Consider the following 14,072-nt stretch of genomic DNA (forward strand, 5'->3'; position numbering starts at 1 on the left):
AAATCAGAAGTTAAAAAGGAATTAGCTTCTGACAAACTAAAACAGGAAAAGACAGCTGAAGTTAACATAGGCTTAATGACAAAGAAGCAGCTTAAGCATAAGCTGAAAGATGTTAAGAATGCAAACAAGGTAAAATCACCTAGGAAAAACAGGAATGGAAAGGAAGGTGTAAATAAAAGCAATAACTATAAATCTGTTCCTGATGCTCCTAGGAAAGCATGTCATAACTGTGGAAGTTCTAACCATCTGGCTTCTTTTTGCAGGAAGAATAAGAATATTAACTCCTTATCTACAAAATCAGGAGTTAAGAGTCAGTCTGTTAGATACAAACCACAAGATCCTTGTTTTCATTGTGGTAGTTTATGGCATTCCATTTATACTTGTAAGGAATATCATAGTTTGTACTATGATTATTATCAAATAAAACCTTCTTTAAAGAAAGTTTCTGTTGTTCCTTCTAGTGTAAGTTCTGATTCAAAGTCTGGTAATATAAGTTCTGATAAGAAAACTGTTAACATAAAATCTGATGCTAAATCCGCTGCAAATGTTAACAAACCTAAGAAGGCCAAAGGATCCAAGCAAGTCTGGGTCCTTAAAACTAATAATTAGTGGTCTTTTTGATTGCAGGGCAACAGGAAAAACATTTTAGTTCTGGACAGTGGATGTTCAGGACATATGACTGGAAATAAGGCCCTGCTATCAGACTTTGTGGAGAAAGCTGGCCCAAGTGTTTCTTATGGAGATGGCAACATTGGAAAAACTTTGGGATATGGCAATATCAATCTTGGGAATGTCATCATTAAAGATGTAGCTCTGGTCTCAGGACTTAAACACAACTTACTGAGTATAAGTCAAATCTGTGACAGAGGTTATCATGTTGATTTCTTTGCAGAACATTGTGAAATAGTTAGTAAATCTAAAGGAAAAATTGTTCTGAAGGGATTCAGGCGTGGTAACATTTATGAAGCTAAGCTTTCAACAAGTTCTGATGGTTCTGCAATCTGTTTAGTGAGTAGAGCCTCAACTGAAGAAAGCTGGAATTGGCACAAGAAACTCTCTCATTTAAACTTCAACAAGATAAATGAACTGATCAAGAAAGATCTTGTGAGAGGACTGCCAAAATCAGTGTTTGTTCCTGATGGTCTTTGTGACTCATGTCAGAAGGCTAAACAAAGAAAATCTTCGTTCAAGAGCAAGACTGAATCATCAATTTTTGAGCCTTATTATCTGCTTCATGTTGATCTATTTGGTCCAGTGAATGTCATGTCTATTGCAAAGAAGAAATATGTGTTGGTCATAGTAGATGAGTTCACCAGATACACATGGGTGTATTTCTTGCACACAAAAAGTGAAACTGCATCTATCCTGATTGATCATGTCAAACATCTGGATAAATTGATCAAAGATTCTGTGAAAATTTTGAGGAGTGATAATGGCACTGAATTCAAGAATCTGATAATGGAAGAGTTCTGCAAAAATCATGGAATAAAGCAGGAATTTTCTGCTCCTGGAACTCCACAGCAAAATGGAGTTGTTGAAAGGAAGAATAGAACTCTCATTGAAGCTGCACGAACAATGCTTGAAGAAGCAAAGCTTCCAACCTATTTCTGGGCTGAAGCTGTGCAGACTGCTTGTTTTACTTAAAATGCAACACTCATTAACAAGCATGGAAAAACACCATATGAGATGGTGAAGAACAAGAAGCCAAATCTCAAATACTTTCATGTATTTGGATGTAAGTGTTTTGTTCTCAAGACTCATCCTGAACAGCTATCCAAGTTTTATCTAAAAGCTGATGAGGGAATCTTTGTTGGATATCCACTTTCTACAAAAGCCTTCAGAGTCTATAATTTGAGAACAAAAGTGGTCATGGAATCTATCAATGTCTCTTTTGATGACAAGAAGATCACTGGACTTGAAGATTGCATTGATCATGATCAGCTGAGATTTGAAAATGAAGATTCATATTCTGATACCTCAAGTCCTGACAGTCTAAGTCCTGATACTGTAAATTCTGATGGATTAAACTCTGATGTTATTGAAACTGTGGTGACTACGTCAAAGGAAGATGCACCAATGCAGGGGGAGCATACTCAAGATATTATCACATCTCAAGAAGCATCAGAACATACATCTGGCTCTTCAAATTCTGATTCGTCAAGTTCTGATAAGCCAAGTACTGACAGTAATGAAAATCTAAATACTGAAGGATCCAACTCAGAGAGCATAGTTTCAGGGGGAGCATCAGAAAATGAAACCGAAGACAGCATGAATCATGGGGGAGCATCCAGTTCTAGAGAAAATCTTCCATCTGCAAGGAAGTGGACAAAATCACATACACCTGATTTGATAATTGGAAATCCTGAGGCAGGTGTCAGAACTAGAACAGGTACTTCGAATGAATGTCTTTACAATTCTTTTCTCTCTCAGTCTGAGCCAAAGAAAGTGGAAGAAGCTCTTCAAGATGCTGATTGGGTGCAAACAATGCAGGAAGAGTTGAATGAATTTGAAAGAAACAAAGTCTGGACCTTAGTGCCAAGACCTAAGAATAGATCGGTTGTTGGTACAAAGTGGGTATTCAGAAACAAAACTGACAGTGATGGCATAATTGTAAGGAACAAGGCAAGGCTGGTTGCAAAAGGATATTCTCAACAGGAGGGAATTGACTATGATGAAACATTTGCTCCAGTTGCTAGGTTAGAAGCCATAAGGATATTCATGGCTTATGCTGCTCACAAAAAGTTTACTGTCTTTCAAATGGATGTGAAAAGTGCTTTTCTCAATGGAGAATTGGAAGAGGAAGTATATGTTGAACAACCTCCAGGCTTTGTAGATTCTAAACATCCAGATTATGTCTACAGGCTTGATAAAGCACTTTATGGACTTAAGCAAGCTCCTAGAGCATGGTATGAGACTTTAGCTCAGTTTCTTCTGGAAAGTGGATTCAACAGAGGAACTATTGACAAAACACTGTTCTATCTCAACCATGGCAAGGACTTACTTTTGATCCAGATTTATGTTGATGATATTATTTTTGGGTCTCCAAATGACAAACTTTGCAAAAAGTTTGCCAAACTAATGCAGTCAAGATATCAGATGAGTATGATGGGAGAACTTAGTTATTTTCTGGGCCTTCAAGTCAAGCAGAGTGAAGAAGGAACTTTTATTTGTCAATCTAAGTACACCAGAAACTTGCTGAAGAAATTTGGAATGCAAGACTGTTCAAGTGCATCCACTCCCATGGCCACTGCAACAAAACTGGATAAGGATACTGGTAATTCAGTAGATATTACTGATTACAGAGGTATGATTGGCTCACTTCTCTATCTAACTGCTAGTAGACCAGATATCATGTTTGCTACCTGTCTTTGTGCAAGATTTCAAGCAGATCCAAGAGAACCTCACTTAAAAGCTGTAAAAAGAATCTTTAAGTATCTTAAAGGAACAGCTGATCTAGGATTATGGTATCCTAGAGAATCAGATTTTAAATTAATAGGTTACTCAGATGCAGATTTTGCAGGTTGCAAAATTGACAGGAAAAGCACAAGTTGTAGCTGCCAATTTCTTGGAGGCAGGTTGGTTTCTTGGTATAGCAAGAAACAAAAGTCAATTTCCACATCAACTGCAGAAGCAGAGTATATTGCTGCAGGAAGCTGCTGTGCACAGATTCTCTGGATGAAGAATCAGTTACTGGATTATGGGTTAACATATTTCAAAATCCCTATTTACTGTGATAATTAAAGTGCTATTGTTATGACAGGTAATCCAGTTCAACACTCTATGACAAAGCACATCAGCATCAGGTACCATTTCATCAGGGAACATGTGGATGAAGGTACAGTGGAATTGCATTTTGTTCCCACAGATCAACAAGTAGCAGATATCTTCACAAAACCACTGTGTGAAGCTACCTTTACAAAATTGGTAAATGAACTTGGAATGATCTCAGGTTCTTTCTCTAAATCTGCTTAAACTTGTTCTATGTTATTAGACTTTATGATCAGTATTTACAGAATTAATCTCTTTGTATATTCTGTGCATTAATTGATAAATGTCCTTAAGTACTGACTGTTGTCTGATATATGTTTCTAAACTCTGATAAGTGATATGTCTGTTTCAGTAATCATTCTATCCTATGAGGATAATTGTGCCAGATACTGACCTACTAGTCTTCAATAAACAAATGATCCCATGAAAGAAGTAATTATTTCTGTGGAAATCTTATGACACAAGCAAATTCTGATAACTGAGCTTAGTTAAGTTTACTTTGTATATCTTATTACTAAGTCACAAATTAGAATAATGCTACGCATCTGTTAAATTCTGATACTAGTAAAACTGCTGAATGTACTAAGTGCTGATAAACCTCACTTATCAAAAGAAGAAGAACAAGAATCAAAGAATAAAATCAGGTACTCCTTTGAGATCTAGAGTAAAAAATGTGAAAGGGACGACCCAAGTGCATTGCTGGTATTAAGTAAATATGCATTAGAAAAGCAAAATATTTTCTTGGTGATTTTTCACACTCTATGATTACTGGAGAAATACTCTGATAATAGCATAAATTCTGATAAGCAGTCGTGACTCACTTACACTGAGAAGCCACTGTAAAAGAGAATTTCAAAAGATGCATAAAATTAGCACAAAAACAGTTGAGGTGGACTCATGCATGAACTCATTTATCAGTAGGTTTCAGGATAATGACAGCTCTTTAGCAAAATTTTAATTATGACTTATTTCTAAGATGTACTGAAGTAGATCAGACTTTACTCTTTATTAGTTATTTAGCTTAATGCACACACACATCACTCCATATGAATGATGAAATTTCTGTGGTGGTCTATGTTATTTTAGATAAACAGTCATTGTGTCATTTTTGCACAAATTCTGAGGACAAGTTCTAGTTACACGTTCTGATGATTAAGTTCTGACGTTCATCACTAAGAACTTGTATGAGTATTTACTAAGATAGATATTCCTTGTTCGAGTTAAGACATTATGTTCTGATGACTGTTAAGTTCTGGTATAGGTCTAAGTTCTGATTTTTCAGTCTAACCCTTTACTTGACTTATCTGTGAGTAAAATTTGGTAACAGTCTCAGATTAATTTTGAAATGTTGAAGTGGAAGATTAATAGTCTATGGTTAAAACATAATGGCACTCGTCCTTGAACAGTTCACTCTTGTTACATGTGCACATTCCTTTTCCAATGACTGTTATTCTTTTTCAAAGTCTAGAGAGACGAGGTAGAATTAATTCTACCTGTCAGCATTAAATATCTTTGCGTCTCTTGGCATTCTCTTGCCTATATATGCAACCACTTCACATCAGTCTTTCCATCATATTCTTCTCAAACACTTATCCTCCTTCTTCTGTCAAAAACACAATGGTTCGATACAACATGTTTTTGAACACACAAACCTTCACAATGGAGCTCAGTTGTGCCGAGTGGCAGCAGGAGTGGCATATAACAGCCATTCCTGAGGAAATCTGGGACTCTGTCCCACAGGAGGTGCTGGCTCACCTTCTATTCTTCGAGATGGATTACCATCGCCATCTGGAGCGCCTGGAGGAGGAAAGGCGGGAAGCTATCCGTCAGCAAGAGCGAATCATTCGACTCGCTATCTTGTTTGTCAAAGATAGGAAGAGGAAGATGACTTAATCTCGTCTTCTTCCTGTTCTTCTTCATCCTCAGCTTTGTCAGGCTTCTTAGCTAGGACTAAAGCTGTTGACGTTAGGATTAGAAGCTTAGGGAAAATCTTGTATTGATGTAATTTCTATTTCATATATGTATTGACTTGATATATTAATGAAAACTGTTTTTACTTCAAGATTTTGTCTCTGAGTTATTTTATCTTGTGTTGTTAAATCCTGCTTGATATTCTGATGACCATTTAAATTTTATCATTATTTAAGTTCTGATTCTTTGTCAGCACTTATTCATCGAAATTATCTCGGTCATTTTTAACATGATTCATTTTCAGAATATTAATGTTGCAGTGAAAAATAATTCAATCAGTGCTAACGGTTTTTTCCTTGAAACAAGGCAACTGGGTAAGTAATCATTCCTGTTTTCTCGAGCCCAGTAACTATCCGTTATTACTGCATGTCTGACAGGTGTCCAACGGTAACATTTTTTTTCAGAGTATAAGAACAACAGAGAGAAGATTTCTTTAATCTTTTATTTTCTTTATACTTTATCTCTCTTCTTACTTTTACTCTCTTTCTCATTCTTTCTCACGTTGGTTTTTCATACAGACATTATCTCAAACACCTAACAGGCATACTTGAATTTCAATATTTTTTCACATGGCACCAAAGGATTTAATCATTGATGGAGCAAAGTTTGTTCCAAACAACTATGCTGCAATTCTTGATCATGCTGAAGCTCCATCTGAATTGCATTTTGTGCAAGATCTTCTTGCACATAGTGAGGTTGGGTACGCCTTAACTCAGCCTGAATTATTTTCAAGTCAACAAGTTCTGCGGTTCTGGAGGACTGGAGTTTTTGATGATGGTGGTACACGAGGAACTCCCAGTATTATCTTCCAAGTGGGTGATTCATCCTATGTAGTCACTCCTGGTACAGTACGAAGAGCATTACATCTTCCAGAAGATTGTACTTTCTCTATACCAGAGGAATCAGAACTTCGGGGGTTAATGACTGATTTGGGATATGAAAAGAGTCTGACGAAACTTGGACAGTTGAAACGGGCCAATATCAGAAGAGAATGGAGTTTCTTCTTCGATTGCATCACCAAGGCTTTTGGCAACAAGTGTTCATATTTTGATGCCATCCCAATTCTGAGTCAGCACATCGGGTATGCTATTATCCATCAAACTCATTTTGATTTTGCAACTGGAATAATTGGTTTTATTGGGGATAGGATGACAGAGGATCGAGATGTTGTTTATTTTGCTAGATTCTGTCAACTTATTTATATGTATTGTACTGCTGAACCCCAGTTAGTCAGCACTCAAACCCCACCTTTTAAGGTTGCAAAAAGGTACTTTAACGACCTGATAAATGCTGACACAAAGAAATCAATGGTGAGACAATTACAGATTCCTCAGTCTGTGAAACAGATTCTGGTAAATGCTGATCCTGCTACTTACAAATCTGTTTACTCAAATGTTCAACCAACTCACCATAACCACAATCCATCAACCTCAGTCCCTACCTCTCATTCTACTCAACCTACCCTCAAAACTTATCTCAAATCCTATCTCTCCACTTCACAGACTGCTCAACCTTCTTCTTCAGCACCTACTGTGAAGCCTACATCCTCTAAACCAAAGAGAACAAAGACTGTTCCTCAAACATCTCAGAAGAGGAGGAGGATCACCTTGAGAGATAACTCAGATTCTGAGGATCATATTCCCTCTTCAGAACCTGTGGTAAATGAAGCTGAGAAGGCAACTTCTCAGAAGGATTCTGCAATTGGGGGTTCTAGGCTTCTCAAGAGGCTTAGACGTATGACGGTTCCTGAAACTCCCAAGGAATCCAAATCAACAAGGAAGTACAAGAAACAGAGGGCACAAAGGCCAGTTTCAGATGATGAGGAGGAAGCAGCTAAGGAAGGGGATCAGGAATCTCTGATCTCACAAGACAAGGAATTTGCTCCAGTCACTTCTTCTCCATCAACTCCATCTCAGGAACCTGTATCTGACAAGGCTAATTCACCTTCTATGTCTCTTGTTGATCCAGGCACAAGTGCTGAAATTGATATTCAGAACCTGGTTGTGCCTAAAATACTTTTCTTAGAAGCTCCAACAGCAAATAATCCTTCCACAACACCTGTTACTGATGCTGTTCAAACTCCTGAGTTATCACTAACACCTTCTCTGCATCAAGATGCTGATGATCAGATTTTAGGTGAGCATCAGGATATGGCTGTTGATCAGAACTTAGTATCAGATCAGCAATTAGAGGATGTTGAAGCCTCCATTGCTACTCACACAGTTGTCTTATCGAAAGATACTGATTCTCTAAGTTCTGATGCTGCAAATGTTGGAGATACTGGTGAGGCTGCTACAACTGTAGATGCTGATGAAGCAGGTCCTTCAGGACATACTCCTCCACTGACTCTTCCTAAGTCTGAACTGGTAAAGGAGTTTGTTATCAGGGATGCACCAGTACCTTGGAGTGAAACTCCTGCAGGTCAGGAGTGGACTAAGGAATGGAACTCAGTTTCATGTGTTCCAAATGCTTTACATCTTGCTGAGCACTTGACTAAAGCTGATGAAATGTTACATTCTGATGATTTTAAAACCCAGCTTAGAGTCACTGCATTGAGTACTAAACATCTACAAGGTCTTCATTCCAACACTCATGCAGAGCTACACAAGATTTAGGAGAACTTTATCAAACAGGAACAAGTTTGGAAAATTGATAAGAAAAAGTTCTTCCAACCTACCATTGACAGGGTTGCTTATATTGAGAAAACTCAAGAAAAGCAACAAGCTCAGATTGATCAAATTCTGACAAATCAAGCTTCTCAGCAATCGCAACTTACTGAAATCCAGACCTTAGTGGAACTACTTATCTCTCTTTTATTACCTGCTGATGCCAAAAAGGGGGAGAAGGTAATTAAGTCCAAATGCAAAACCAACAAGTCACTGCAAGGAAAGGATGATGGAAAAGATGACCAAGGAAACTCTGGAATGGGTAGTGGTCATAGTCAAGGTAGAAGGTTTACATCAAGACAAGCTAGTCCCAGAACAAGTTCTGATACTGGGAAAAGAATAAGTTCTGCTGCTGGTAAAAGGATAAGTTCTGATGAACTTCTAGATCTTGATGAGGAAATGTCAAGACAGTTATTTCTTCAAAAAAATCCAGGGATGGACTTGGAAAGTTTAAAGGAAGAAGAAGCCAGACTTAAATCAGAGAAAGTCACATCTAAATCTGAAGCTTCTGGTAAAAAGTTACTTCCAAAACCTAAAGGCATTGTGATCAAAGAAAGGATACATACTGAAGAAACTCTGGCTAGATCACAACCACAGATAGATCCAAGATCCAAGGGTAAAGAAAAGGTTGGTGAACCTATCAAGCCTTATGTACCTCCTGAGGAAGAAGAAATTACTGATGGAAAAGATGATCTTGCTCTGACTTCAAGAAAAGTTCTTAAAACAACCTCTGACATGGATCAAGTTGTTCAGAGTCAAGAAATTGTAAGTTCTGATATTCAGAAGAAGCAAGTAACCTCTGACAGTGCTCAAGTTAACTTGATATCAGAAAATAAATCTAAAACACTCCTACCAGGATTCACTAAAGCAAAACAGACTCAATCTTTGAAGACTACTCCAAGTGGTTTTGAAGCAAGAGTAGTTACTGGAAAGGAAGCTAGAGATAAAACTGGATTGGGAAGTGCTGATGAAAGAAGAGTACACAACACTACCGATGATCCAACTTCCTTGAGTGAACCAGGTATTGGAGCAACTCCTGAGAGATTGAATCAACTAGAATCTGTACAGATGGTTTACCATACCTACTTGAAAGAATACATCATGTTGTATTTCATGACAGATGGTAGGGTTTATCATATAAGACAAAATGCCATTCCTTTGAAGTATTTTGAAGAATTGGAGCATGTACTTTTCTTACTTCAAGTGGATGACAGAATAACAGAGACTGCTGCAAACTACTTAAAAGAACAGATTCAGAGACAGAAAAGGCTTTATTCTGTTAAGTCTGACAGCAGATATGTTCCAAAGTACAGAAATCACAATGGTGATATTGTTGATATGAAGCCTAATACTGCACAGATCAGAACATATCTTGGTATTAAGGGGCTTGAATTCAATCTAGAGTCTAACAAAGCCTATGTCATAAGACTAGATCGGGAGTTGAGAAAAGCAAAGATTAATGATCTCAGAGCTGCAATATTTCAAACTGGTGAAGATACTGCAGAGCTTAAAGATGTCAAACGGAGAATGATTGATGAACTCAGATATGCTGAGAAATGTTTGTTGAAGAATTATCTCAAAACAACTCCTGACATCAGAGAGATCAGAAAATGATGAAGCCAAGTCGAAGATCTACAACTGCTTAAATTCTAATATTTATACAGACCAAAGTTGTTATCAGAAGTTGAATTGGTAAAAGCTTTAAGGACTGTAAGTTGTAGTTATCTTGTCTATTTCTCATGCATTTGTACTTAATGTTTTTGACATCATCAAATATCTGTTAAACTTGTATATTTTGCTAATTTACAAGTTGGGGGAGATTGTTAGATATATTTGATAATGTCATGGCTAATATGTTTTATGTTTAGATTTCAGATCTTATTTGAACAGGACAAATCAGTACTTAACTGATCAGTACTTATACTGGAAGTCAGAACTTAAGGGATATCGGTACTTATGTTATCAGGAGATAAGCATCAGGAGATAGATATCAGAACTTAAGTGCTGAAGGACGATCAGATAAGGACAGTAGCTGATTAAAGTTAAGAAGATCAAGATAAACATAAGAAGAGATATGCATGAAGAAGGAATTCCATGAAGAATGGAATACTTGGAATAAAAGATATCTGATTGATATATTTTAGGAAGCAGAATTATATTCCATATCAATTAGCGATTATCTTGTAACTGTGTAGTATATAAACACAGACATAGGGTTTACACTATAAGTGTTATCATTATCGAGAATATTATTTACTATAACCCTAGCAGCTCTCGTGATATTTTGTTCATCACTGAGAGATAACAGTTCCAGATTGTAACAGAGTTTATTGTTTCAATAAAGTTTGTTTTCTGTTACATAAGTTCTTGAAGTTTGATTTGATTGTAATAAACACTGTATTCACCCCCTCTACAGTGAAAGTGTGACCTAACAAATTGTTACAAAATAAGATGAAGAGCTGATGGGAATAATAATTCCGCAGAAAAATTTGTTGTGCATTTTTATAAATTTGGCTTCAATTTCAAAACCGGCAGATTTATGGTGCTAAATTCTCTGGTTGAAAATGTAGGAAAAAATACAGAAGATAATCCCCAGAACAGGAACCTGCAGGAATCCCACTAAATTATGAACACTATATACATAATCTTGGTTAAGAAAAAGACTAGAGTGGCGTCGGAATTGAGGGAATGGAAATGATGGGTTAAGGGAAAAGGGAATTATTAAATTGGAGGTGTTTGGATTATGCTGGAATAGGTACGAGGTTAACAAATCAAGCTGAACTGGAATGAAAATGATTTTTTTAAAAAATTAAAAATTTAGAATCGAATGCAAAAACTTGAAATTAATACAAAAAAATAATATGAAAATATGTTCGATTTTGTAACCAAACTGAATTTATGTTTTCATCTATTACTGAAAACCAAAATTCAACAAAAATTACTAAAATTATGAAATACATTCATAAAAAAATTTGGAAACCACAAAATTACTAGCTAGCTAGTTTCCAACACTAATTTAAAATATTAGAAAATTTAATCCGAGAACTTGACATGTTCACATATAAAAAACAAGATCAAAAACTTAAAAAATTGTCAAAGGGTCTGATAATTAAACTTGCTAGTTGCTCATACTATTCTGCTACTAACACTAACACTCTGCGCCTCCAAATTGCACTCTGCTCTCCATTACAGTTCTTCATTAGTTGGCTGCTGCAGTGCTTTTCTAATCTTCATAAATTACAATCTTGGCACAAAAAACATATTTATAAGGTGACAGAAAAACCAAAGGCAACAAATTAAAAGTTAAGGACTATTTCTATAGAAAATAAAAAGAATGATCCCTGCTAAGACAAATGTACTATGATTTGTTAAAATATTGTGCAAATTTCCTGAAGTTTCTAGAATTATTGAGAAGATAATTACTCTATAGGTTCATGCATTAGAAAGTTAATGTATTTACATTTAGTATATGAACTATGAATCTATGTAGGCTCATGTATCTAGACTAATCATCTAGAATAATCTACTATTCTTCTGCATCTATATAATGTAATCTGCATATTAGTGTAAGATAAGATTTCATAAATAAGAATATTTCATAAGTAATCTCCGTTCTATTCTAAGTTAAACAATAGTGTGTGTGAGTTAGTATGTCTACTGCAGTTTAGAGTGTGTGAATAATTCTCTCAACTTTGTATCAGAGCTAGGTTATCAGCTGTTCTGTGAAGATTGTTCGCTGGCAGAAAATTTGTTCAAGGCAGGAAAGAAGGCGCAGCTGCTGGTTTTTATATTTCAAGAGAATGGATATCAATGGTGGATCAGTGAATCAGATTGGAATGGGGAAACTAACAAATAACAACTATCTGTATTGGAGGATGTGCATGAAGGCGTATCTCCAAGGACAAGATCTTTGGGATATTGTTGATGGAGGTGACATATATTTGCCTCCGGATACACCTGAGAATTCTGAAGCAGGAAGAAAGTGGAAGATCAAGTACGGTAAAGCCTTATTTACATTGCGATGCTCTATTCACAAAGATCTAATTGACCACATCTGAAATAAGGAGTCACCAAAGGACGTCTGGGACACATTAAAGAAGATTTTTACAAAGAAGAACATGACCATATTTCAGTTTTTGGAGAAAAAATTGACAAATACTAATCAAGGAAGTAAGTCGATTGCTCAATATTTTCAGAAAGTAAAGAGCCTATGTTATGAAATTCCAGAACTTGATCCAGATGAGACTATTAAGGAGGAACGAATGCGTAGATATCTTATTCGTGGCATAAAGAGGAGTACACCCCGGTTTTTATATCCATTCAAGGATGAGGAAATCATCCAAATATAGTTGAGTTGGAGAATTTGCTAACCAATCAATAAGCCTTGGCCATGCAAATGGCAAATTCCTCTATTTCGGAAAATGATGAGGCTTTGTTTGCTGGAAGAAGGCACTACAATAACTGCAGGAACTGGAAGGGATATCAATTCAAGGAAAAATATAATTTGAAGGGAAAGCATTTCAGAAGCGGGGAACAATGGAAACTAAAGAATACAAATGAAACAGAAGACTGTATAGGTAAGAAATTTAGATAAAAAGAGAAGAATTCGAAGAATTCCCAATATGAGGCCAGGAAGAAGATAATATGTAATAGGTGTGACAAACCTGGACATATAAAGAAGTTTTGCAGGTCTAAGGAAATACAAGTATTTCTGTGAAGGAAGAGGAAAATTCTACTGGATGGGAAACTTGTCTTTAAACCGAAATAACAAATTTGGAGAACTTTGTGCAAGAATCTGCACTAACTTCTATTGATGGAGGCAATCTTGAAGATGGTCTAGCAACTATAGACTATTCAAAATATTGGATTATTTATTCATACTGCTCTCATCATTTAACAGGTTACGATGCCATACTGTCATTACAAAAGATATATATATAGGAAACAAAGCAATTGTGATAGCATACAACTCTATTCATCCAGTTGAAAAGGAAGGAAATGTTAAGGTGAAGTCAGTGCAAGGACCTGTAAATCTGACCAATGTATATCATGTTCCTAGTATGACAAAAAATCCGATTTCTATTTCTCAACTTATAAATTCTAGTCGGTATGTTTTATTTGGTCCAAACGATTTCAAAATTCTGGAAAATATCAAAAGTATTGATTCTGATAAGGTGAAGAGAGTTAAATCTCTTTATGTTTTGTCGGCAAGTGAAGCTTTTGTGCAGAAAACCAGCCAACAAGATAAAGCATCTTTGTGGCATGCCCGGTTGGCTCATGTGAGTTATAAAAAGCTGGAAAATATTTCAGCAAATAATATTGTTAGTGGGCTGCCTAATTTGGGAAGTTTTCATCATGAAATTATTTTTGAAGGCTGCCAATATGGCAAAGCACATCGCCTTACATTCATAAAATCTTCAATAAGAAGTACAAAACCTTTGCAGCTGATCCATTATGATTTATTAACAAGCAATGCAGCAAGTTACGAAGGTCTTCATCATATGCTTGTTATTGTTGACGAGTATACAAGATTTTCATGAGTATTTTTCATGAAAGAAAAATTTGACACATTCCTGATCTTCAAGAAATTTAAAAGGAAGATCGAGGGGGAGTTTCAAAGAAGAATCTGGTGTTTACGAACTGATAATGGAGGAGAATTTACATCCA

The sequence above is a fragment of the Apium graveolens genome, chromosome 1 (assembly GCF_009905375.1).
Source record: "Apium graveolens cultivar Ventura chromosome 1, ASM990537v1, whole genome shotgun sequence".
NCBI classification, from domain to species: Eukaryota; Viridiplantae; Streptophyta; class Magnoliopsida; order Apiales; family Apiaceae; genus Apium; species Apium graveolens.